Source organism: Pipra filicauda, unplaced genomic scaffold, assembly GCF_003945595.2.
Source record: "Pipra filicauda isolate LSUMZ 115617 unplaced genomic scaffold, ASM394559v2 scaffold390_size662804_pilon, whole genome shotgun sequence".
Taxonomy (NCBI): Eukaryota; Metazoa; Chordata; class Aves; order Passeriformes; family Pipridae; genus Pipra; species Pipra filicauda.
The window spans coordinates 414,083-438,877 of NW_024104521.1; the positions used below are offsets into that span (position 1 = coordinate 414,083).

At 40.4% G+C, this 24,795-nt stretch overlaps 1 protein-coding gene across 6 annotated transcripts in view; it reads left to right on the forward strand.

Moving 5' to 3' along the window:
- Positions 1-24,795, forward strand: part of ARMH3 (armadillo like helical domain containing 3) — a 127,365-nt gene that overhangs the window by 59,263 nt on the left and 43,307 nt on the right. The gene's annotated exons all lie outside the window — the stretch shown is intronic.

A 24,795-nucleotide genomic window follows, 5' to 3' on the forward strand; every position in this document is an offset into this window, starting at 1 on the left:
AAGCTGCTCAGTACTGTTGCATTGCTAGTGCTTGTCATTTCCCTCACTACAAAAGACATTGTGTAGGACATCTTACACGTTTGTAAATCACCTTAAAGGTTCCCTTAGTAAGCCTGTAAGCTTGGTAACATCACGTATGATTCCAGATTTATTTTAGTCCTATCCTTGTTTTTGTTTGTTTTTGTTTTTTAAACAGATGTAAATGAACTCTTGTGGGTAGATAATGCACTTGAAGTGAAGCAGCAGAACAGGTAGCTGTTGGCAAATTAATGTCACTTAATGTGACACAAAATGTCTGCCCTGGGAATTCTCTGTATACCCAGGGAGAGAAGTCTAAACTGGGAAGAGATTAAAAAAACAAGTGATCACAGAGGGTTTGTGCTCACCCCTGGTTTGTGAAACTAAGATTTTGTGTGGGCTTATTTCCTTTTGGCTTAACAACTGCTTTTATGAAGATCAGCTTGCAACTGAGATAAGAATCAACCAAAAAATTGTCACTGTGATACCCCTCCCTGGACAGCCTGTGTCAGACATGTCCAGATTACAGTTTTGCCTGGAACCAGTGAAGTCTCTAACATTTCTCTGATGGACTTTTGGTAGATTTCCCTTGCTCCACCCAACTGCTCATCTGTACTGAAATTTCGTGAATGACTGCTTTTCATTCACTGAAATTTGAAAGGTCTAAATTAGAGATGATTCAAGGCCTAGGGAAAGATTAGAATTCAGAGAAGTCGGTCTGTTTGATTTATCCCATTTCCTTGCTCTCAAAAAAAAGAAAAGGAGGGGGTGGGGGAGAATTTTGTCTTCTGATTTGTTTTCTTCTGATGGTAAAAATACTGCATTTGATGGGTTCTTTAACTAAATAGATTTCAGAGCAGCCAGAAAAATCCAAAGGTACCATGCTTTTGTGAAGGTGATTGACAGTGTGATGTTTCAAAGGGACTAGAACCTGGTTTAGCTCCTTGTTATCTGAATTTTCTGTTTGTTCATGCCCCTTTGTTTCCCCTTAGAGTGGTCTTAGCACACGGTGTCTTATTTGGATGCCTTTGCCATGAAGAGAATGAATTTAGAGAAATCCACTTCACATTGGATTTTTCCTTCACCTTGCTCCGTTGTTCTGGAAAGTTTTTATGAGCAATGAATACCTTCTTCTTGCTGTAACTCTACAGTGCAGAGTCATGCTTTGGTTTATATCTCCATCTCATTATACAAGCTATTTAAAAAGAAATAAACCTTGTCATTTCCTTATCCTAAGGCTTTTAGTAGGTTTTATAAATGTAAAAGCATCTGCCTATGCATGCATGTGGTGGGCTTTAACAAGTGCCTTAAATCCTAGTGTACAATTTTATGTGTGTTTCTGCCAGGAGAGGAGTGGTGAGTGGCCGCAATGCATTTGTGTTACAGGAGTAACTCCTGAGGAGACACATAAAACAGTCCTGCTTGCACCCACAGTGCTGAGCTGGTGAGCTCGGCTGATTAATTGCTGTAATAGAGAGTCAGGATGAGTAATACTTAGAGAATCTTTGACATGTTCTTGTTTAAACTCAGCCACAGAGAGAGATCTCTCTTTGTGTATCCTATTATGGTATGAGCACTACTTTTGACTTGGACCTTATTCTTCACTAGGCAGTCTGATTGAGTTTTGTTGTTGCTGATTATTTGATTTTTCTTGTCCTTATGTCCTTTGATTTCTCCAGTGAAAAGAGCAGTCACGAATATTCTTTTTTAGTATTGAGAGATGGGGAGGCTATTCCTGCCTTCTCTTTTTTATAGATAATTCATAATTTCTGTCCAACCTAAAGAAAATGAAATTTGAAGAAGACAGAATAATAATAGCCTTATCTATCTGAAAATCTTACATACCACACTGGAATGAGTGATTTCAATTGCTGTCCTATCTCATAATAGTCATTATAACTTCGGTCTGTGGATTTGACTCTGGAGTTTTCATAGGTAATTGAGATGTGATAGACTGCAAGATGTAGCTGCAGCACTGGTGGGGTTGAAATAGGAAGGTGCAGCAGTTGATGGTTTGAAAACTCACCTTCTCACCTATGAGGAAATAAACACATTTTGAGACAAGTTATTTTTTATTAAGCTAATGAGCCTCTTCAAGATAACATTGTGCAGGTTTGCATTTAATGAGAATTTTATTAACGCAAGGTTCAAAGGGGCATCTCGTGATTGTCTATTCAGTGAGGAGGGTAGCAGCTGAATCCCTGTGTTCTCTTAATAGACTTTCTCCTGATCAGGATTTTTCCAAGGTGAATAAATAGATTAACTCAATGATTACTTGACTGAATTTCTCCATTGTCTGAAATTCAATCCCATCATAATTTTTAAAGTAATTTTATTTTTCTCACTGAAACATTTTTAATAAGCAGAGAGTAAGTTTGTAATATGGAACTAGATAGGGTTATTTTTTTTCTAAGGTGTTTTATGTGCTGTTTTAGCATATGCTGCAGTCCTTGCTTGAGTGTTTCATTCACTCTTCCATCTTGCAGCTACTTTTATTCCACTTGAGACACTGTGTGATGCTCTTTCTTTGAACAGGAGGTACTGCTTCTCCCAGGGCTGCTTTTGGGGTTGTAAAGGAGAGACTGGGGATTTGGGAGGAGCACTTAAAACATCACATGGATATGTATAAAATGGTTGTGCTTGCTGCCAGTCTAGGTAGGAGCGTTGTGAAGGAGCCCTTGCAATTTTACCTAGGTGAAAGAAAGCCAAATCAGGCTGTGGTTGTTTCTTGTAGGACAACAGATATCCTGGCCCTGAAGCTATGGCTCATGCTAAATTACCAGCACTCCACAGAACTGCCTTTATTGAAAACCTTGACAGGGAAGGAGGCTCCATTGCAGATATTTGTTAGAAAGTGAGCAGCTGCAGGCAGTCCATGTAGTACCTTCAGCATTGTTCCACCAAACTGCAAGGAATTTAGCATCTATTTATGGGGAGAGAAGAACCAAATGCTGCTAACTTAGTCATGTTGCAATGGATGGCTCTAGCATTTATGCAGGATGTGTGAATGGGGACCTGCTGGTAGAGAAGGGCTTCAGTATGGAGTGATGACCTGTGGATTACAGTGAGCTGAAACTGTATAAGATATGTATTTATATATATACACACTCACACACACACTTTCTTCCTTCCCTCTCTGTATGGGTGTAATGGGCACACACATTTCTTGCCAATATGAGTAAGAGAGTGAAAAAGGGAGGGCAAGCTTAAAGCCTGTTTATGAAAAGAAATGGTCAAGAAAATATATGTGCATATATATAAAATACGATTGCACTGGGTGTGTACCGTGATCCCCTGGGACTTGGGGGACCGTGTGGAAGTGCTGGTTTGGGCCAGCCAGTGCTGAGCAGCAGAGGGTGCTCAGGCATGCAGGTTAGCCCAGAGCGATCTGGAGTTCGTTCCCTGGGATTCTTAAACCCACTTGTGAGGGCTGCCACTGGTGGAATAACAACTCCATTGAATTGTTCACTGAGGTGTGCTTAATGATAATGACCTCTGACATGCTGTCACTGCTAATCAGCCTGATTGAGCTCAGATCACAGAATAGCACAAGATAGTCAACAATTACTTTTCTTAATAAGAAGAAAGCAACAAAACCCAAAGAAAAAGGCAGAAATGTATTTTATTGGTACTTTTAAAGTCTAAAATAAATTTGGTAAGATAAGGATCAAATTGTTGCTAAAATGCTGTAAGAAAACTTCTGAGCTTTATGTATCCAAGCTATTTGAAGAATTAGTTCATTGCAGTCTTTGAATGGTAGGCTGAAAAAATGATAATGCTGAAAAACTGAAAGTGGATTCTAGATGAGGATTCTGGATTTGTTCTTTTTTAGTGATCTGTGATCAATCCTCATTGCACGAGCAAAACTAATAGACTCTTCTTGTCATTTCATGTGTTTCTTATTGCATGCTTTTCTGGTTGCACAGGGATTCTGGCACAGCAGAACAGTTCTGAAATGCCACAGTGGTTATAACAGAGCTGGGTTACTCAGAGTTCACCTGCTAACTCTGGTTGTTTTTCAGTTGACCTTGCAGTATTCTGGTAAGGAAAGTTCCTTTACTAGGAGCAACAGATCTTGATGTGAACAGATTCTGGCATTAGCTGGCACTTAAACAGAGGAAGCAGGTGGATTGAAAGGGAAAAACCTAATGACCAGCAACATATTAACAGAAGAATCAAAAAGAATGAAAGAAGCACTCCTATCTCCGGTTGCAATGTTTTGTCTTTTCGTGGCAGTCTACCCGTGTTTCCATTATTTTTATTAGCATTTAGTCTAGTCCTGTAACTTCAGCATTTCATTTCTTGTACATTATCTGATTTCTTCTTGAGACAGTGTTGTTTTCAGTTATTGCTCTTTATTTACAAGCTGATTCATCTCGGTGTGTTTCTCTTACAGAGCCATAGCCGATTTCATTCTGCTATAATTTTCTTTCATTCTTTCTCATTCATGCAGTGGCTTAATTAAATGTTGTCTCTACCACTGGCCTAAATCCAAATAGCAGATCTGTTGGTTGAGTGGCATTGTATGGACTAGTTCCATGAACATAGCAGCATGGTTCAGCAAGTCAGGCACGTCCCTGGTCACCTTCCTGCTTTCTGCCATTTACTTTCATTTCAGTCATTACTGCCTGGGAAGGGACTCTGACAATGTCAAGCCTGTTTTCTTTTTAATGAACTTTTTTTTTCCCAGTAGGTTTTTGGAAGGATTGATTTCTTTTTTTTTTTTTTTTTTTTTTTTTTTTTTTTTTGTGGTGACTCTAAGATTTCTAGAGCTGATGCTGATTTTGAGCAAAGCTGTTTGTATGGCAAAGAAATGCCTCTATCTGAGATGCCATAACCACAGCTTGCTTTCTTCAGTACACTTGAATGTCATTCTGCAGGGATCACTTTTGCTCTAAAATTTCATCCTCAAAGCAAGCAAGGCTGTTTGGATTGGGGTAAGGACAATCTTGAAGTGATTTATTCCTGGGATGGCAGCCTCACTTAACTGACTTTCTTTGCTTCTTTTCAATGTCTACAATTTTATCAGCCACTTTAATTTCCTTTCCTTGAGTCACAAAGGCAACAGGCTGGCCTCTAAGAGGGAACTGGCAGCAGGATCTCCCTGTGCATTTCAGGTGCTCTGTAAGGTTTGCTATGGAGGTGAGGTGTCTGTATAAGAGAGGATTGTTTGCTGGGCCAAAAGGAAACTTTTCTGCAGCACAGCCACTGCTTGGCAGTCTCTTCTGAAGTTCAGCAAGTATCTTAGTTCATGTGATTCCTGTAAGGTGAACATCTCACTGCAGTTTGCCCACTTGTGAAATTTTATCTTTCTGGATGTTTTGTTGGAAACATTTCTTCCTTGAGATCTGAAAGTTTTGGAAAGTTAGCTGGGATCTGTAGGCTACTTAGTAAAGTTTGCTGAGAAATATTACTTCCATTACTGAGGTATGGCAACCCAGATTTCGTATGCTCTGTGTCAAATGCAACTGCCTTGTGAATAGGGAATTTGTGTCTGTGGGTCTTGTTTACTGGATTCATGGGTGCAGATTGTGGGCTTACAACATGGACTTAGTTAAGCTGCAAGCAGTTTTTTTCTGAAAGCTGTGTATTCAGCTTTGGAAGTGTAATGTTGGCACATCATTTCAGCTTTTGTGCTAGTGAATTTGGGGTCTGGAGCTTTGTGAGAAGAGGCAGTAGAAAGGTGAGAGACTTGTTGGTGCAGTTGTGTTTGATTTATGTGAGTGACTGTGCACTGCCTGGTCTGAAGAAGTGTGGCACCGGGCAAGAAATTCTGTCTTGTTTTGCTTGCCAAATACTTTTCTCTGTAGAAACATAAAAATACTGGAGAATATATGTCTGCATGGGGAGTAGTTCTGGTTTGTTTCAGAAGTGGATAAAAAATTTATTGGTTAGAAGTTATTTTTCTATCTCATTTGCAGATATTTTGGTCTTGAATCCTGTTCCTGGAAACAGGCAAGTTGTGGATGAGCTCAGTAATACATTAAAGCATCTACTGCAAAGCTAGAATGCAGACTTGTAAACATCTTGGGTTTTTTGTTACAGCTCAAAATCCAGAGAGGTTTGCTGTTTCTGGATTTCAATGATTGTATTGTTTCGTCCTATTTACAAGAACAATCTTAATTATTCTGGTACTGTGACTGGCATGAGTTCAGTTCCTAATTGATAGATTTCAACCTTACAGTCAGTGTCTTTGTTGGTAGCTCTAATGCAGCCAGGAAGCAACCAGATTCTCTTGGCCCCAAGAACTGGCTCTACTGGAACATGACTGAAGCACAGTTTGAAACAGCTGTTTGTAGCTTGTCAAAACTTTGCCCATGCTGGTTTTATTCTGGGTAAATATAAGGGACGCTGATCTCCACTGGTCTCAAATATAGCTTTCAAGATTTGCTTTAATGGAGAAAGAACATTAAGCAACTTTCTTCATAACCCAAACAATGTAAAAATCATTGTGAGCTTAAATAGCACCTTTTTCCCTTGAAAAATGATGTAATATAGAGCTGTTTTGCTCTTTCTGTTTAAAAGAAATCTGTTGCTCACAGCAGCAGCCAGAATTATTATTCCCTCAGAAAATCTGGGCTGTGGGATGTGTACTTGGAAAAAAAAGCTTTTCAAAAGTCAGTAAAATGTATTTCTTATTATCTTATAATAGTGGGGGGCCTAAAATTTGGTTTTGCTCTAGAAATGTAAATGCCCTGTTCTCCTAATTCTTCCTTTAGGACTAAATTGACAAAGTACCCACTCATTAAGTACATCTGCTCATTAAGGTAATGAAGTACCTACCTTATTTTGAATTGAAAGCAAGGATAATACATTGTTAGCATGACTGCAGAACTGCAGTCTGAAGATTGCAGCAGAATCTGTAGCTCAGTTCCTAGGGAACTGTGAGAGGAAGACACTTGTTTGTAAGACTTTGTTCATTAAAAAAAACATGCATCCTAGCTTTTAAAGTTAAGATGCTTTTTCTTAGGGGCTCTACCCACCAAAGGCAGAGAAGGTTGTCTCACCCTACCAGCACAGGTACTGCAACTGTCAGTAAATACCAGTTGGTATAGCCAAAGCTAAGGTGAAAGTAAAATTCTGCTTGGAGCTAGGGGGTGGGGGGAAGAGAGCTTGAGTGAGTGTGAATTTTTTTTTTCTTTCCCCCTTCCAAAATGCCAAAGTATTTTGGACTCTAATATCTCTGAGTCCAGACAGAGGCCATAAGATACATCAGAGTTTCAGGTGGCCTGAATTAGATTGACTGTTTCAGAATCCCAGAATGCAACCTGTTGTTACCCTATTTAGTCTTTAAATTTTTTCTCTGACCCTTGTAGCTAGGTGAAAATTCGGAAAATGATGGCATAATACTCCAGAAGTAGCAATTTCTCCCTTAGCTTTGAGGTCAGATTTCTGTTGCCTGTCCCAAGGGATGCTAGCTGTGAAGATTTGGCAGTTGCAGATGCCCATGTGCTTGCCTGCTTCTCAGCAATCAAAGCCAACCATGTTAAGGTAACAGTGATCTCATGAAGAATTCAAATCTGATGGGTACCAGGTTCTGATATCTCATGCTGGAAAAGGTTTAGTTAAAGGATGTTCCTCTGGCAAAACTGCCCCAGTGTGCTTCCTCAGCTTGTGCTGTGATCACTTGGAGCAGGTATAAACTGAGTGTGGCTGAGCAGGAGGGTTCACCATATTCCTGCTGTCTCCTCTGTGGGGAGCAGCCTGCATGTAAAGGAGGAGGCTGGGGACTTGACCCAGGATAAAACTCTCTAGGCAGGAAAACAAAAAGAACAAAGCAATGTGCTTTTAGTGTTGGTCAGTTCTCAAGCCTTTGTTGCATACAGATATGTGACTGGTTGTGTCAGCCCGTAGAGGATGTGAGCACAAACAGCTCAGTGTTAGGGACAACAGGACAGTCTCTTTTAGCAGCACTGACTTGTTAAACCAGTTTTAAACTAAAATGCTGCAAAGTGTTTTCCTGGTTATGTCCAGCATCATCAGTTGGTCACTAGTGTGACTCTTTGCAGGGGTCTAAGCACATGTTCTCTTTCCTGTGCTGATATATAGTGTAGGGTGGTTTATGGAAACTGTTTTTGCTGTTAGTATCAATATAACCATTGCCTAAAGCTTTGCCTTAGGTATTGGGCTTGAGACAATAAATACTACTATGAGCCCAGAAAATGAGAACTTGAGTGTTACTCAACTGGGAGTCTGAAGTAGGAGACCACTGACACATCGAAGGCATCTCACTGCAGTGGAGTCCTGTTTGATAGGATATAAAAGCATGGTCTCAAACGTGTCTTATTTTGAGGATGACCAAAACTGGAATGACCTTAAAAGCTCCCTGGCAATCTTTTTGCCTGACTTTTCTAGAAGACTTTGAAAGCCTAAAGCTTTTTCATGTTGCTGCTTTAGTGATTAATTAGGTCATCACTTTTTGTGTTAATTACAGTGACATTTTTCTTCTCATTAGTTGGATTATGGAAGGTTTTTGAGTGTGTGTGGGATGGGAAGTAATGCAACCTCTGTGGCCGAGGGAAGGATGATTTCAAACTTTATAACACTGAATTTCAAAGATGGCTTTGGGTACTGTAAAAAAATTGCTTTTACCCAATATAGAAAATGTGGCTGGTAAGTGCTTTGAGGGCAGGATAAATACCTTTTATTCTAAACAAACTTGGGATGTTTCCCACATTTTGGATGAGGAATTTTAAACTGGATCCTTCTTCCAGAAAGTTGTATGTTGTGTTAATTAATGTAAAGCTCTTGCTGCTGACAGCAGGGTATGAATATGATGTACTTTATATAATGTCCTTCATGGGGTATTTGAAAGGACTTTACAGGGAGATTGTTAAGCAGGGCAGTGTACGTGAACAAAGGCTGACTGCTTCTACTTATACTTTTTTGTAATTATTTAGTGTCCTTCTTACAATTTTGCAATTCTGTTTGTTTGCTTTGGAATCTGAGTTAACCTTTTATGGACATTTGAGATGAGCTTGTCTGAGACAGACGTCCCTTGTAAACTTAGAAAGCAACAGGTCTGCCCTATGTTCTTGATTCTTTATTGAATTAGTTCATGTGTGATATCTTGAGCCATGCTGAAGGACCAGACTGCAATTTTCACTGAGTAGTATGTATTTTTCTTCCTTGTTTGGCGACTTTCACTCTAAGCATAAACTAATGTCAGAAATGAAGAGTCACAAAACAAGACTGTCCAGGATCTGAAGTTTGGCTGGGAAATAAAGTGAGTCAGATTGCAGTGAGGGAGGTTCTTCTCAACATAAGTGATCCCATACTGTAACAAATAGCTCAGTGCAATCTCCATCCTTGGAGTTATTCCTATCTTGCCTGAAGACAGCTGTGAGTGAAATGGCCCAATGCTGAGTGCAGAGCTGGACCATGTAACCTCCCAAAGTCCTTTCCAACCTAACCCATTTGATTTTAGGGAGCAGTCTCTTCACTGCATGGTCAGATAGTTAAACAAGCAAGAAAGCTTGTTTTCCTGGAGTGTGTTGTGCTGTATGTTAACTCTGGGCCCATCTGCTAGAGATGCAGAGTAGAGCACTTATTTAAATGAGAAGAGCTTGTAGTGGTTGGCATCTAGTTTCTTTCCCTGGAAGATCAGTAAAGGATAAAATCTGAGGAGCTCACAGTACATGTTGTTGCAGATGCCCAGTATTGTCTGCTGTCTGTGATCTTACCATTAAATTGGATCCTACCAGTGAGATCCAACTACGCAACTCAGTCATTTGTGAGGAGAAACTATTCTGAGTATGATTAATGCTGTGGTTGATGACAAGGATAGAAAGCACTGCTTTGAATAATGCCTATAATGGCATATTCCCCTGTGTGTGTGTTTAAAGGAAGAGTCTATGGTTATATGAGATCAAGGGCATTTAAGAGGCAGTTAATGACAAGTGAAAATGATAGCTAGGGTAGATTAATTGTTAAATGAATTGTGCCTGCACTTGCTGTCGTTTTAATGTGGTATCGGTCTAAGTATGATGTTATGTAGCAGGAAGGCATCAGGAAACAATACTGAGCACTTAAGTTCAGGTCAGAGGAGTTTAGAGGCTTAGCCTTTAAACTAGAGTTCTTCTTTAGTGTAGCGATCTTTTTGCAGTGTGGGTTTTTTTCCTTCCCTTTTGAGAATACAAAAGTCTTTATTTTGATTAATTTTATAAGGTTTTTTCCCCATGCTGCTTTGACAGTGCAGTAAAGGAGTATTTTCTCATAATCAGTTTAATATGAGCTTTGTTTTAACTGTTTCTGGAATTAGATGATACTAACTGAACTTGGTCTGAGCATAGCTTGGGGATTTTTATTTCATTTTTTTTTTTATTGTACTCTATCTCCAGTACTACTTATTTAACTTTGATTTGGCATGGGGCTACTTTATATTCATGCCTTCAGTCTGAGTGGAGCATAAGGGAAATTATCAGGCTGGAAGAGGGCTGAAAGCAGCCAGGCATGGGTCTCATCCTGTCATTACTGTGAAGAAATCTGTCTTTTGAATTGATTCGGAGTGACAGTGGGGCAGGAAGGCACTGGCAGAAGCTATATGTCTCTTGCAAGCTTTTGTTCTCACATGGCCAATAGCCTCATTTGAGTGAATTTTGTGTGCTTTCTGGATGAAATGTTGCCACATATTTTTCGGTAAAGCTTAGTGGTCCCTGTTAAGACTTAGCTTTACTGAATGGTTCTTAGGGCCCTTTTTTTTTTGTCTGCTAATATGTTTTTAATTTTTAAAGCATTTTCTGTGTTCCAAGTGGAATCAGTTTGGGCCCAAGGACACTTGGAGGACGTGAGCTTTGATTGCTTTCAGCCTACTAATCTTCATGATCTGAACTGTGCATTCAGGCAGAACTAAAATAATGCCATCTACAAAGCAAGATAGGAAAACAGTCAACAGAAAGTCTTTCCTGGGAAGAGAGGAGGCCTTCAAATTCATCTTGTAGAAGGATTAACTTGGATGGGGACAGGTTCAGACAAGCATCAAGAATCATGATTTCTTTCCCAAGGACACATGGCTCATGCTTTGCCCCATCCAGCAAAGTGAAAACTAGCGGATACTGCTAATGTGGTGGGAAACAGAAGTGATGTAGAGCAGCTTCTGAAGCTGAAGGGTAGTTTGTAATGGGAACAAATGGACAGGGAGTATCATAAATAAATAAAAGTTGGAAGTGAAAGGTTTTCTAACATTCAAAGCACTGAGAGTCTGGGGCAGTCTTGTAACCAGTTAAAATGATGCAATCTAAGCAGGGAAGGATTATTTCGTGGCTGAGAATATCAGAGGATGGGGAGAACCAGAATGCCAGAGGTGTCCCAGGAGGAGCCCAGGTGAAGGATGCCTACTGATGTTCTCAACGAGCAAGGAATGTGTGGGGTGTTTTTTGTGGGTTTGATTGTTTGTTTTGGGTGTTTTTGGTTGGTTTTTTTTTTTTTTTGTTTCCTCCTGCCTGCATCAGTAATGTTATCAGTTCCAGGGTGTTACAGACATGGGGCAGATCATGCTGGTCTGTGGCTTAGGACATAATTCAAATAGTGTGTAGTGTTTTCTACAATATAACGCTTGTAGAAACTTGTAGCTGCTTTTTGTAAGTTATTTGCTTCCTGCATCAGTGATTGAGAACGTGTTAGTGCTAATAGGGTAGCCGGTTCAAAAAGACTGATGCCACTCCCTCCTGTCAGTCAGGAATCACTTTTCCACTAAAGGAAGACAGTAAATGTCTTCGGTAAAATTCAGAGGCTGGCTAACAAATTGCACTTTAGAATACATTACAGATGATGAATGTGATCTCCTTAAAGGGAAATCTGTTCGTTTGACTTAGTGCTTTTAGGATTAATTGCTTGCCAGATTAAATTGCTCCATAAAACGCATGCTACTTTATTCGATCTCGTCATGATGAGATTAGCTAGGCCATGCTGATTCTTCGTATGTTAATTACAGTGGTGTTTTCTTCTTCAATTTAATTATTAAATTGTTTAGCACAGCGTGCTTTCTCTAGCCTCAGGAAAGATGTTTGTATTTTTCTCTTGACCACTGTTTTATAATCATACTGCCCTTTTTCCGGAAGTATTCTGGGTTTCCTTTAGAGAAGTATCACACACTGTAAAGGATGCATTCTGAGATTTTTCTGTGGGTTTTTTTTTTTGTTGTGCTGCTGAAACACAGAAGTGGTGCTAACCTTGCACAGGTTCATCGTGTGACAGTCTAGGGTGAGGAACGAGGAACATCTGAACTGAAGCTGTGGAGGCATATTTCCAGAGTTGCCACCCAAACAGGAATTTATCTGGGCACTTAAAGTTTAGCTTTCTGCTTCTGCTGAGAAGTGTAAAGCTCACTGAGTGATCAGGATGTTTGCTTTTTGTCTTACCTGGAAAATCATTGCCAGAGCAGTTCAGTATTCTCTATGCTGCTGATGTTTTGGGGCAAATTTGGAGGTGATGCCTCAGGGTTTTTTTATTTTTTTTTTTAAATTTTTATAGATTGTATAGAAGAACAAAGTATGCTTTCCTTGCTCTTGAAGGAGTTCTCTGTACTCAGTGACCATACCCAAGACCCTTTTTTTTCTGAAAACCTGCAAAATGGAAACATAAGAAGCTGAACAGCATGGGATTGTGATAACAGCCTGCAGTTACTGAAGGAGGCCATCATTAAAAAAATTAGGGAAAATTTAAGAAAAAACGATTTTAAGTTCTCAGTACAACACTTGCCCCAGCCTTTAGGATATTGGTTCATGCTCCCTTCTTCAGTCAGGGTCCTGATTGTATGTGGAACTACCTGCCACACACACAGACACACAGAAAATAACCCCTATCCTTTTGCAATGCTAAGCCTGGGATTTGCACATAACCTCATGTTCCCACAGCAACGTACAGTGGCTCTGTTGAAAAGCTATTGGTTTTCTTTATTTGTTTTACTTTGTTTACTGTTTATTTTGCTATACCACTCTAGATAAAATATTTAATGTGCATTAACTAAACTGTTAGCTGTGGTGTTTAAAATCATTCAGATCTCTGGGTCTGAAATGGAGCTTCTCACTTACCTGGCTATAATAACTTTTTTTTCAAATCTACTTCTCAATTTAACCCCTCTCCCTCAGAAAATAGTGTATCTTTTATTAGAATTGATTCCCAAAGGCAAGGCAAATTTTTGTATTGATTAGCCTAGTCTTTCATGTGTATCCAGAGCTTAGAAAATTCAAAAGAGTGTAGCAGAACTACGGAAGTTTCAGAAAGGGGCAGCAAGAACGACTGAAGGTATGGAACCAGATGTGTTGTGAGGAACATTTATATACATGACAAGTCCTCAGGCTGGAAGAGATGGCAGAGAATATGTAAAAGACTTAGTAAAAAATATCAAATGTCAGAGAATATGAAGAGGAACTATAAGAAGAGGGTGTATCAGAAGATCAGATAAGCTCAAACCAAAGAGATACTGCTTCACACAATACTTTTTTAAGCTGTGGAATACCTAAAAGGTTATGTGAATTTAAAGCAAGGATTATACAAATTAATCGAAGAGAATTTCATCAGGGGTTACTGAATCATGCAGAAGTCACCTCTGCTTCTTGTATTATCTTGAACTGCATGTGGCTGGAATTAAGAGTTGTTTCTGGGGCAGTATCATTTTATTCTTGTCTACTTTTAAGCTGTAACCGGAGCTCCCATTTCTGGACAGTTTTGAAGTAGGGACATAGAGCTGGCCTTTGCTACCTGACTCAGTATGGCAGTTTTTAATGTTTACATAAATTTTATCTGTCAGCAGTTTCTCAGGAATAACTTATGTGCTACGAAGCCTTTACCCAAGGGTAAGGCAACATGCCAAGCATTCCCATCCCACTGCTTTCAGGATGGAAGGATTGCAGTTTACTTACAATCACCCATCTAGGTTATACATGTGATTTGTTCAATCTGTCACTGCTTTCAAGTTGGGAAGGCTGAATTCCCATGTTGAGTGTTTGTAAGGGTTCATTATTATATGAAGGAGTCTCAACTTCATTTTGACCCACACTCTCATTGTATACAGAAGAGAGGGCCTCCAAGTCTTTCTGTGGCTTTCTGCTGCTGCTTGTGTGTGCACAGGAAATACTGCCTGTGGTAATTTAGAAGAGGGGTGTCTGAGGAAGAATATGATGAGCTGGTCTCCTGTCTAGGAACCTTTTGCTCTTTTCTGGAAGTGGTAGAGAAGTGTGTGATTTTCTGGAGCACTGGTGAAGAGAAGAGTGGAATGATTAACCATGGAAGATTTTTCTCCCCATGTGATTTTACTTGAGAATTTCAGTCATTATCTTCACTGTTCCTTTTTTCTCCAGAAGGACCTCATGGAGAGCTGTCAGGATCATGTACTCGTAAATCTCATGAAAGTAAAACCCGTGCCAACTGAGCAAGGCATGATTTTAATTAAGACTTAACAGGATTTTTTCAGCCCCAAACAAAAATATAAAACTCTTCATAAGTTCAGTAGCCTATTGTTTTTCAGCTGAAGATTGAGTTGCTGGGACCTTTTGAGACTTCTTTGATTTAAAAAAAAGAAAATTAAAGGCCCTAAGGTTTTTAAATTCGGTTAAGGGGCCAAATCCCTTTACTGAGCATTTGTAGAGCAAGGAATTGAACAGGAACATAAATCAGTTTTTTTCTTTTGCAGGTTACTGTTATAAAGGAAGTTTGTGTTGGATAATTTATCATTCATTCCTTTTTCCTTCTGGCTACTGCAGATCCCAATGCACTGCTCTATAAATAGATGGTTAAAAGGTTCTTTTGCCAAAATCTCTGAAGACAACTCTCAATTTCACTAAATCCAAAGAAAAAAAACTCTTATGAATTTTCAGTGTACAAGTAGATGCATTAGGAAAACAGAAGGATCAGGGTGATCCGATCGCTGTGCTAAGTGTGTCAAATAATGATCTGTTCTTTGTGATGAGCATTTGTCAGTGAAGACCAGCCAAGGTGCATTAAAAGAACATTATCTGAAAAACAGGCACTTGTGAAACCATATATATATTACTGTCATCTACTGTCCCATGTTGGCCCAGCTGGCCATATCTGTATGGAGGTGGAGAGGGTTTTTCCCTCTCTGAGGAACTAAGGCTTTGTAGCTCCAGCTGGTTCTCCCGCCCAGTGCTGATCTCTCAGGCCAGTTCTGCACCTCCACCTGTGCTGCCTACAAGCACCAACACAGTGGAAGCTGAGAAGGGTCTCCTTTGGAGCACACTGCTGACATGACTGAGTGCCAAACTGAATTTACCTCCTATCCGTTTCTTCCCCAGCCCATGGTACCTCTGACAGGGAAAGCCATCTGTGTTACAGCCTTTTTATCTTAGCTTGGGGAGGGAGATGAAACGGAGCCATCATGATGCTTGCAGACTGATGTTACGAAGCACTTCAAGCACTGCCTACTGCATGCAAACCTAACTCTGCCTGTTCAGGCTCTGAATGAGGTAGGTACAGTTCTGGAAAGGATGGGTGCTGAAGGTGTCTCTAATTCCTGACTTCCTAAGCAAACCTTTCTTCTGTGTTACCAGTTGCTCAGTTGAAAGAGTTTGCTCAGTGTGGAACGATGCTGCCATAGAACCCTACTAAGGCCCCATCTGCTAAGAGCTTGTATTGATTTGTGTCTTCATTTATAAAAGCCTTCAATTCACCTTGTGTAAATGCCATAAATAATGCAGATGTACTAGATGAAATGTGCTGTAGGAACATCCCAGAAACGATTTTGGTCTGGGTTGAACTGAGATAATCTAATCACACTTAGGAGCTTCTCAACAGCTGTGAAGCAAAAACTGTATTGTCTTATTCTAGCTTAATGTATTAGTCAATACACAGGGGCAGGAAGATGGGTATTTGGAAGTGGAAATCAACTTTTATAAAAACAAGAGTTTTCAATGTTAAAATGTTACAAAACTTCATCTGAAAGTGTTTGTAGATCATATATATACACATACAGTGGAAGTACGGTAGAGTCCAGTCCTGCGCCTGTGATTTATCTGCATAATCCTCACATTTGTATGCCTCTTTGTCACAAGGACTGCAGTGCTTCAGAGGCTATATGTATATATAACAAATAAATCATTTTGCCCACTCATAGCCAACAGCCATTTTGTGCTAGCAACATTGCAGAATGCTTTTTAGTACGCAGAGGACATTGATGAATAATTTGTCCTTTTGAAATTCCACGGGCTTTAGGGCACCAAAATGTATTTCAGGTTGGACTAGGTCCAGATCTGTATGAGAACTCCTTGGCAGTCTTGTAGAAAGTGTATGCGAGTTTGAGAGGTGACCTCGTTTTAGAAATTTAATTGGATTTTTGTTCTGTGCAGTTCTGTGTAAAGAAAGCAAAAAGGTGGAGGGATGTGGTATTTGTTAGATTGTTCTGTTGGAAATATTCATCATATCAAGGCTGATTTTTCTTCAAAATGATCTGTGGTAATGGCAGCTTGAGTTCTTCTCTGCATTGGAGAGATCAACTTATGGACAGGAGTTCCTGTGGAGGAGAGAGAATGTATTTGTATGCTAATAAATTCATTCTAATCAATGTTTCCCTGGCAGTTACCACAGTTGCAAGATGAAGAATGCGTCTATGTGCTGTTAGCATTGTTAATTGAGAGGAAACGTGGATGCAGCCTATTGTCAGAGCTGACACTTGTCTTCCTGTCACTTTTCTGCACTTGATGGCCCCAAAACTGCTGATGTGATCGAATAGCACGTTGCAGACAACAGAGATAAGACAAGATCAGGACTCACTAATTCTGCTTCAAATTGTTTGGCATCAAGCACTTTGTCTTGGCTAAAGCAGACAAACCATACAAATAGTTGTCCGTTGGCCGAGAGTTTTTAGGAATTTGGGTTCAAATGTCAGCACTCATCACCAAAGGAACACCACGTGCCTAAAGGAACTTGGAGAGCTCTTGAATGTCAGCACAGGGCGAGGCTTCAGAAGTCATTGAGATTGCTGCTGGTCAGACTTGGCTTGACATTGGCTCTCCAAGTATTGTTTGCTGACATGTGTACATTGTACCTCATCTGCACAACAGAAATTTGTGACAGAGAAGTATTTAAGAACCTTTGTACATCTGTGTTATAGCAGAGATTACTGAAGCTCTAGGGACAGGTGAAACTTGGCGTTGCTTTTGGATTTAGTGTTGGGCATCAATAACAATGCTGGAGATTCTAAGAGTAAGTGATGTAACAAATCCCTTGTCATAGAGCATCCCCAGAAGGATGTTGAGGGTGCCTTTCTCAGGCATGATGAGCATGAAAATAGGGCTACATGATAAGTTTTTCAGTGATTGGAAAGGACATAAAGAATTTCTGATGGATGCTGCAAGTTACTGGAAGACTGGCAGAAGGTTAAATCCTGAAATACATGAGGCAGTGTGATCTGAGTTGCTTTTTAACCTCTCAGGCGGTGCATTTGATGAAAAAGCGAGTGCCAGTTTGCAAGAAGGGGCTGTATCTTGAAAAGCAGTGACTCAAAAAGCATAGACTGGCAACTTTAGGTCTTTTGTGAAATGTTCAGTTAAAAAGGTTTATTTAACCCTTGAAATATTAGCAGGAGACGGAAAGTGATTTTATGATAGTATATATTTTGCAACTTTTTCTGGTGTCTGTTTCAAAAAGTATATTAAGAAGTTGGAGAAAGGACAGAGAAGTCTCAGTTATGAGAGGCCAGTAAGAAGACTTTCAAGATTTTAACCTGTTTAAAACAAATCCCGAAGTATGCTCTTTAGAGTGTTCAAACATCTTTGAGAAGATAAAATACCAAAGCAGAAAACAAATATAGGGCTAGACACTGAAACCAAATTGAAACTACAAATTAGTACCCATTTTTTAATAGGTAGTTAACCACTGTAGTAAATGACTGAAGGAATGGGTTTTCTTCTCTTGTTCCTATCTAAACAGAATACCTTGGTGAGATGTGCTCTAGCAAGCTACTGATATGAGACTACATAGTGCAAGAGTAATATTGAAAAATGCAACAGCCTGTGATATGCTGAAGTTCAGATAAGCTGATCTACTGGCTTGTAGTATCATGAATCAGGCAGACTGGATCAAAGATCTCATTTAGCATTTAAAACTTAACAAATTCACTCTGGATTCCTGTGCTTTGGGCTTTTATTTTTGCATTGAGAGAATTCTCCTGTGCGTCAGCCTTAGATATACTGAAATTTATCCATGGAGCAATTAAACAGAAAGACTGCCCTGAGAATTATTTTGAGGCATTGTTGCTCTTAAGACCTCAAGACAGGGGTTAGATTCCAGAAGATGTCAGTGGACCACAGGCTTTTTGTTCTTCTGCAGTTTGCAAGTCACCGTGACTGCTGTGCTCAGTGAGTGTGGGTCAGGATGGAGGACTTGTGTTGCAAGGCAGTGTGGAGAAATTATTCACTAGCTTAACCTCTGGGTAAAAATATCATGTCTGTAATTTATATTTTCAGCTATACATTTTTCAGGTTTTTTATGGGAGCAGGGATTTTGCCCATTGTGTTTCAGAATAGTAAGAGTTTTGTACTCAGTTGTAAAAACAAAAGACAGCTAGAGTGCTTCAGAGATTGCAGAGCCTGTTTCTTATTTTAAAAGTAAGATTTTACTGAATGAGTTTTGCTCAATCTTCCATGTTTAGTTGCAGAATTAATGGACAGAACCAGTAAATCATGCTGGGAATTGGAAGGGTTAAGTTTACTGATTATTCAGCAAAGTCTTTTTCTTTTTCTTTTTTTTTTTAAAGTGCATACATCTAGAGTAAGCTTTAGTGTAATGTTGGTGTTCTTAGATGATCTGATCTTGAGGACGCTGGCGTCCTTAGGTCAGGATGTCAAGGTAGCCTTTGACACAAGAGGACCCACTTATCAGCTTCAGGATCTGCAGCCTGGCACTCAGGCCTCCATCTCCATGCATCCAGACACTGATCTGAACACGACTGGCACTTCTTATAGCAATGCTTTATGTGTAAAGATAGGGCAGGAACTGAATCTTAATGATGCCCAACCATCAGGGGAAAGTCAACTGTGCCAAACTGTGCTGTAGTGAATTGTGGTGAATCCCAACTCCTGTTAGAGCTGGAAGTGAACTTGATCTTTAGCAGCTGTCTGACTGTAATTTTTCTGGAATGGTTGAAAACACTTAAAAGTGATGATTTGATTAATAATATGTTAAAAACCATTTAAGAAAACAGGAAAGGCAGTCAATACTTGATGCAGATCTATTGCTGTGTCATGAAGAGCTGGTCTGAGGGAGAATCTAAAAAAGCCCCGGACAGCCTGTTTTGGAGCTTTCATTAGCTGCCCCAGCGTGTAACTGCAGAGAATCTGCAAGGTCTACTGGTCTGTCTTTTCATGCCATCTCCTAATTCTGCTTGCTGAATAATGGCAGAGGTGTTTTGGGGCACTAAGTCATTATGGTTTGTTGACACTCAGGTTTGCCATTGCAGTTCAGGAGGTTGAGCACTCTGCTTACTCTTGCTCTCCTGTGCCACCTGCATTGAAGCAGGTTCTTTGTTTCTCTGCTATCTCTCCCTGTTCATCACTATGCAGAATGAAACATGAATATTAATTTTTCAGGCTTTCTGAGAATTGTGGGAAGTAGAGGTCGGGGAAAGTATATTGGCTCCTATTAACACAGAACGGTGAACATGCTGAGCAATGAACAGGCATCCCAGCCCAGGATAATACTCCCCAAACTTGGTCCTGCTGCCAGCACCTCTGTCCTCCTGCCAGGGGCCTTGAAGTGACTTGTACTGAGCAGTTGTACGTCTCCTCCAAATGTGGGATGTTGTATCTGAAGTATTGGAGATGCATAGATCTTGAGATGAGCTTCCTGCTCCATGGCAAGAGGAGCCCTGCCCGAAACAGGAGGCAAACCATTAGTCCTGATGGGTCTGTTGTGTGTATATGTGTACTGTGCGAGGAAATACTCTGTGCTGGACCCAGTGGGTTTATTTTAGAGATAACTTGGAAAGAACTTGGATGTAATCATTTTCCAGTGGAAGGCTGAAATCAAAACATTTTTCAATATTTGCCAGTTCTTATTTTGAAATATCATTACATCATTTTCTTTGGTAGTTGGATGCTTTCAACATGTAAGTTTGTAACGATTTTTATCACAAACCTTGTATCTCAAAGTTGAACGGAAATCTTGGATTTTCTCCAAAGTTTTCAATCAACTCAAATTAAGAACAAATACGGAGGGGGGGAAAGACTTCTAAATTTTGGTCAATTTCTTGTTATCACTGTGTGACTTGTCTGTGAATCCAAATACACTTCTGCCCTTTAGATAGTGTTCAGGTTTTTGTTTCATTTGTTTGGGTTTTTATCCTTTTTCACTTTTCACATTTTATTTTTTTTCCAGAAAGAGGTTTATGCAGTTTTAGCTTTCTCAAATAAGTATACTGCCAAGCCTTGGCTCTTGCAAACTGGTTAGTGCTGGTGCTCATTAGCATCAAATGCCACAGTCTGAATCATTTTTGTTGTGTTGCTTAGCTAGCACGTGTTGGCTATTGTATTAGATTTGAGTGGCAAGTGTTTGGTAGTGGAGGTCTACAGGGGTGCCGTCTGTGAGAAGCTGCCAGAAGGTTCTCCTGTGTCCAATGGAGCCAATGCCAGCCAGCTCCAAGACAGATCTGCTGCTGGCCAAGGCTGAGCCCATCAGTGACAGTGGTAGCGCCTCTGAGATAACTTATTTAAGAAGGGAAAAAGTTGCTGCACAACACCAGCAGCAGCTGGAGAGAGAAGAGAGAATGTGTGAGAGGAACAACTCTGCAGACACCCGAGCCAGAGGGGAAGGAGGTGCTCCAGGAGCCAGAGCAGAGATTCCCCTGCAGCCCATGAAGAGGCAGGCTGTGCTCCTTTAACCTATGGAAGTCCACAGTGGAGCAGAGATCCACCTGCAGCCCATGGAGGACCCAACACCAGAGCAGTGGAACCCCAATGAAGGCTGTGACCCCATGGGAAACCTGCTGTGAAGCAGATTCCTGGCAGTACATATGGCCCCATGGAGAGAGTAGCCCATGCTGGAGAAGGTTTGCTGGCAGGAATCATGACCCTGTGGAAGGGACCCAAAGTGGAGCAGTCTGTTCCTGAAGGACTGAACCCTGTGGAAGGGAGCCGTAGTGGTGCAGTTTGTGAAGAACTGCAGCCCATAGGAAGGACTCATGTTGGAGAAGTTTGAACTGTCTCTCATGGGAGGGACCCCATGCTGGAGCAGGGGAAGAGTATGAGGAGTCTCAGTACCATTCTCTAATTTGATTAGTAATGAATTAAACTAATTCTCCCAAGTTGAGCCTGTTTTACCAATGTTGGTAACTGTTGAGTGATCTCTCCCTGTCCTTATCTCAACCCACAAGCCTTTGATTATGTTTTCTCTTCCCTGTCCAGCTGAGAAGGGGGATGATAGAGCAGTTTTGGTGGGCACCTGGCAATCAGCCAGGGATAACCCACCCAAGCAGTTAAAGCAGCAATTAATCCCTTTGATACTGAATGGGTTCTTTAATCATCTGACCTATTACTTAATATAATAATCAAAGTTCTGTAATGACTTGCATGATTTAATTCCTTTAGGAGTCTTGGAACAGATGAGGAAATTTTGCCATGCAAGCTAACTTACACAGTACTGGAGAGCTGCTGGCAAAGAATGCTTTTTAAATGCACTCAGGAAAACGATGTCTTAAGCAAGAGCACTGTGGGTGAAGGGAAAACAGGATTTGGTAAGTGAACAGTGAGCAGCCTGATTGCTTTCTGTTGCACTAACACGTTTTTTGCTGCAAGTTTGAGTAGTGTTTTTGGAGCAAGATTTTTACACTGTTTTACCAGGCAGTAAATACTGTATCAGTCAGACTAGAGCGGTGTTGGATCTGGGTTAAGTTGTCAGAAAGTTCTAAGTGTGTGCCTATCAATAGTAAGTGATTATGCATATGCTCAGAAGGAATGCTAGCCAAGGGAAAAGAAGCCATGCAGGTTTTTTTTTTACTCTTTAAATGTGGTGGAATCTGCACTATCACAGAAACATGCAGTAACCACTGACAGTTTAAAACTTTGTAATAGTGACCTGTATATATGGTGAATACCTTTTTTATAAGATATGCCTGTTCCTCTGTGCTTAAGTTGGGCAGCTTTCCCTTTGTAGTTTATGGCAGCACACTTACCTCAAATGTTTCTAGTGCTGAGCTGATATTGCTCATGCCGGTTCACAAGCAACACCAGGAAAAATATCCTGACCCCCTGTGTGTGGACAGAAGAGTGGTGAGGTGGTGCAGGAGTAGAAATCAACCTGCTACAGTGAGTGGACCAGGAAAGAAGTATTGCCTTCAGTCTTTGAATGGAAGAGCTAGAGAGAACTGAGGAAAAATCAAATAGCTGAATACATGTGCAATTTTTGCCAATGCAAAATGACAAGTCAAGATTTCAACAGCCTTTTAATGCTTAGATTGTTTTGGTGTTCAATAGAGCAATTCTGAATGAAATACTGCTTAGAGAAATGAATGCAACCAAGTGTGGTGACTGCCTTTTTGATATTAAATTATTTTGCAAATAACTACAACACATTTGTCTCTTTTCATCAAGTTTGCTTTTTTCCTGTATTTTTATTTGATTATGGGTAACATTTATTAATGTGACCTCAGTTGTGGTTGCTTAATTGGGAAGTTGTGTGGTCTTCCCCATCTGCTGAGTGTCTACAAACCTTGTCAACAACAACTGAATATGGTTGCTTTGTGTTTCAAAAAGAAAAGGAAGGGAGGGGAAAAAAACACAGTCTTGTGTTGCACAACTCAGAGGTTGGCCCAAGGTCTGAAATGCTGAATTATAACTGTTGGTGTAAGAATTGTGCAGCTTAAGCTTTGCAAAGAAACTAGCTTGAGCTGTCTAAAGCTACTGCCCTGTTTAGAACTGGTGTATGTCTCTGATGTGTAGTTGTGTATTAGCTATTAAAAGGAAAAAGCAGAGGCAAACTTTTAGCTCTCTTTCCACAGAGAAAAGTGTGGGCTTCTTCTTTACTGCTTGCAGATCCTCTGCTGCCTGTGTTGTATTACATGTAACTGATTAAAAAACATGGCTTTTTTTGCATTATGTTTTAAGAGCCTTGAAAAACACTTCAAAAGCTTCTAAAGCATGAAAGACATATCAGTAGCAGAACACTGTAGGAGTTGGGCTTTTTGTTTGACTTGATAGGTAGGAAAATATCAGCAGTTGACTTTGAAATGTTTGGTGCAGTGCTGTTTCTAATACTGGAGAACCATACTTCACTTTTGAAATAGAAAATTCACTTTACTGGCCTTGCTTTCACTGACACCCATACAAAGAACAGAGCAGAAAAAAGTGTATGTCTAAATTACAAAACCAAACCTTTGAGGGAGAGGTGAGTGTGGGCTTGTATGTCAGGGATGATGGGTGGGTGAGAGGGGAATGTGAGTATTTGAAAAGAAAATAAATTTCTCCTCTTCCATGGCATGAGAAAGTCTGTTCCCAGAGATTTGTGCTTCAGTGGCCGGTTCAGCTGAACGGGTTTTGTCAACATCTGCCTGAAATTTGGGGCAGGATAAGGATGTGCAAAATAAAAGCAAAACTCAAAAAACCCCAACACCATTGAAGGGATTCTGGAAGCCCTCAGTGAGGCAGATGATTGAAAAAAGTTACCACTTGTCAGTTGGGCTGCGATGAGTTGACCCCAATCCTCCTTCTGTCTGGTGAACTGCGAGTGTACGGGCACGGGCCAGCTTATGTATGGCATTTTACTCTGCAGTCACAATGCATTTACTCTGTGCTTGTTGTGGGTAACTCAGCTGATAACTTGATCAACTTCAGTAAATCACTTCCTTCTCATCATCGCCCCTTAGATCATAAGAGCAGAGATCTCAATAGAGTAGATGTTTGTGAGATGTGCAGATGTCGGGAGGGAGGGAGCTTGGCTTTCAGGGAGACAGGTCAGATTAAGGGAGTTAAATGGGGAAGATGGGTACACATGAAATACAGCAAAGGAGATGAGATGAAGCTCTCCACTGGTCCATAAACCAGGCACCCTGTCTCAGGAAAACAGAATCTTAATCAACTACAGATCCTCCTGCATTTCAGATGTGAAATAAATATCATGAAAAAGAACCATTCATTCAGCTGCAATGCTGTTTGGCTCTACCTCTCCTTGGCATTGAAAACCAACTTCACCTTGTCCCAAGTGATGTGTGATGACATCTGAATTGAGGATGTGGTATTCACTCAGGGTATGTGGGGGTATCATCAGAGTCCATGCTTCAGTCTTGGTCCTGGGTTTTGGAAGGAGCTGACTTCCATCAGGCATTTTTCAACAAATGTGATTCTCATTTGCACCTGTCTGACAAGAAAATATTGTGAGGTTTGCAGCATCTTGTATTTTCAGAGGATTGGACTGTAAGTAATGGGCTTTGGTCAGTATGGTAGCTGGTAGTGTCTGAAAGGTTGATATTGTGAACTCTTTCAGATTTATGTGGCTGTGCAATTGAGCCATAGCTGAATATTGGTGTAAGTTAATTAAATATCATTGTGGGACTCGTCTTAATTTCCTTTGCAAAGTAAGTTTAACTGTAGCTGATTCTTGCTTAGACAGTTTTCCTTCCCCCCCTCTCTCTGTGGCATTTAATATCCAGCTACTTCATGACTAGATTGCATTATTCTAATCCTTTACTCACTCAGTACAGACAAATGCTGATGCTTCAGTGTCTTCCTTTCCCTCTGGGACTTCTGTTTGTGGTACAGGGTTTGCTGTGGGTTGGTGGAATAAGGTTGTGTTACATGACCTAAAGAGAGAGGTTTCTATCTTGCTGCCACA